Consider the following 3,068-nt stretch of genomic DNA (forward strand, 5'->3'; position numbering starts at 1 on the left):
ATCAGACCTTCAAAACGTCATGTTGGAAGGGACTGTCAAATGTTATATAGGCCAGATTGCCATTTTTCCAGCTGAATTCATTGAGCAAATTAATCAGTTCTTCAACCAGCTCGAACTGGCGCGGTCGTGTGCTCTCGTCTTTCCCGGCACCTTCGCAAGCAGTAGGTTCTTCGCAGAGAAACGTGTCAAAATAGATGAAGTAAATACAAATGCCTGTACTGGTCTCAATATCCAAGTGAGAAAAATCAAATACTTGTGCTGCTGTTCATCAAAGCACCATTTCTCATCACATAGCAAAGAGGCCAAATACATGATGACACGCACCTATATGTATATTACACAGTTGTTCAAAGTATCGGTCGATAAAACTATAGAGCCACATGAAAAGCACTAATATTAAGTAAAATTAAGCACAAAAATAATTGTGTGACAAGAAAACAATCACGACAAGAAAAATTTCTGGAAGAATTGATAATGGTGTTTCTATAAGGTACTGAGATTTACAGTGATGACTTCATCTTCTATTTTCTAAAACATTTTATCATATAGTCATATTATTTCATGATGAAACATCATCTTAAATAACCTTTTTAATGTTTCCCTTAAGAGCACAGATTCAAACTGTCTGCGAGGATCAGCCTGAGGCCGGGGGCGGACAGAGGGAACAGTAGCCCGAGCCCAGGCGCGTGCGGGGCAGCTGCTGCCGTCCACGGGGCTTGGGGCTTGGGGCAGGGGACGCCCGTGCATCCGGATCTCTGCAGAGCTGGGGTCGGATCTGACACACCGGCTGTGGTCCCACAGCTTGTATTGCAGTAGTTCGTAACCTTGTAGACACATGGCCCCGTCCTCTAGGCTGAGTCTGGACATTTGCTGGCTGGGCTTTTCCAGCGAACAAGAAACCAGCCTGGGCATGTGGTTGAGTCATAGTTTTGAAAACGGGGCACAACTTGTCTCAGTCCGGGTGGCTTTGATTTTTCAGAATCTAGCAAGATAAATATGACTAAGAAGTATTGTCAGTGTGAAGGTCACAGAGAGATTGTAGAGAAAAGGCCCAGCCTTCAGACCCACATCCAGGGGCACAGCACCTGGGCAGGGCCTCCTCTTCCCCCCTCAGCTGTCCTTTGTGACCAAGTGTCCCTGGGGAGACTGTCCACTGTGTGGAGCACGGACATCTCCAAGTTCTCAGGGATGTTCATGCGCTCCTCTCTGAGTATTTTCTCCTACCCCATTAGCAGTGGGGTAGCCTCTGATATATTTTGTTTTACAGGGAGGCTCTCTGTTCATGAAACTCAGAGTTGTCAGCTGGCTGTCCTGGACAACCCTGAGTGGGCTGGATGCTGTAGAATCGCTGGACCCAGCAAAACTAACCGTGTGAGGAGTGTCAGGGGTTTGGGGGCACTAGGAAACCCAAGCCAAAGGTAAGCTTCTACTAGTGGATCCATTTTCCAAGGGGAGCCCCGTCCTCTGAGATGAGAGAAGAGTTGGAAACTCAGTCAGTAAACACAGGTCTGGTGCCGCCCGATCCGGAGAAGGGAGAGAATACAGCCACACAACTGTCTCAGCGCGTCGACTTCATGAGCCAACTCCATCAGTTTTACTCAAGTCCTGTGCAACCAGAGGCATGTGCTCCAAATTAGGACTTCGGAAAGCAAAATAGCACAAGCATCTGGCTTTTCATTCACACCCTTGCCGTGCTCTTCAGAGACCCACCCCCTGACGTCAGGTCTCAGTTACCACATGTTCTCTAACGTGGTCAATACTTAAGCTGGGTCAAAGGATGCGTATTGGCCCTGGCTTTGGAGACCTGCAGGGCTGGGCCGGACACTCGCCTGCAGACATCCCCACCAAACCACGCTGCTCTGAAGAAAGGCTCTGGGCAGGGGACACTGTTTGCGTTTTAACTCTGAGTTTTCTTCAGGGCGGAAAGTGGCTTTCCTCCTTGTCCCCAGTGAAGTCCCCCAAACTCTTTTGCTTTTTTTTCTTTCTCTAAGCTACATCTTTCCAGCATCTTAATCATTTCTGGAACCATTCCCAAGACTTTCTCTGGTTTTCTAAATCTTTTCTAAAAGCTTCCCTTTCATACTAAATAAAAGCAAGCTGAAATACTCCTTGGACCCAGAAGTCTCTGCAATCTTTCAAGAATAAAAATAATAATAATAATAAACATCGTTGAGGAATGAGTCAGACAATAAAGTAAGTCCCCGCACAATGCATTGTCTCCCGGGCTTGATATCTTGGTCCTATTCTAGACGTTTGACGTGCTGGAGAAAAGGCTGAAATGTTAGTGCCTTGGGACCCTGCCACAGTTTACAGAAAGCACCTTCACCTTCAAAAGCTTCTGTGTTAATCAAAGGTGATTAAAACCAGGCCCTCGCGGAGGGCGTTCTTTCGCAGTTCAGAACAAGTAAGGAAAAGCAGAGATGATTATCTGGCCGGCTCAGCAGAGATTTGCTCCTCTCTATAAAAATATACATGCTGACAAAACAACAGCTGTAGATTTACAATTTGTCTGATGTGATCACCTTTCGGTGCAGGAAACCCTGGCTCGTATACTCCATTAGAGGGGCTGCTATGGGAACTGTCGTCGAAGACGAGGCCCAGCCTGGGACCTGAACCAGACACAAGCTCAGGTGACACCTTGACCATCACCTTCCAGACCCACCCTGAATGCTGCAGCCCAGGCAGAAGCAGCCCCTGTTCTCTGTGCTGCCACAACCCGTGGGTGGCTCTTCGCAGCACACTCTGTGGTCCGCTGTGATTCCCGTTGATCACACGTTGTGGCCATGTGTGCATCCGTCCACCTCACCCAGTCATCCAGGAGTTCCTTGTACTTCCTTGGGAGTCCACCAAGCCTTTCCTGAATTGCTAAAGGCGTCTCCCTGAAAAACCAGGAGAACTTCTCTTTCTTTTAAAGAGACATAAAATGGGAAAAACTGGCATCTTCGTTTTCATCTAGACACGGCTGTACTCATCCAGGCTACTGACAAAGCAATTAAGCGTAAGACAAGCCCAAAGGCATCTCTCTTCCTGGGCAGTGTGCAGCTGAAGATGCCCCAGCTCACAGAGGA

Source organism: Molossus molossus, unplaced genomic scaffold (assembly GCF_014108415.1).
Source record: "Molossus molossus isolate mMolMol1 unplaced genomic scaffold, mMolMol1.p scaffold_m16_p_17, whole genome shotgun sequence".
Taxonomy (NCBI): Eukaryota; Metazoa; Chordata; class Mammalia; order Chiroptera; family Molossidae; genus Molossus; species Molossus molossus.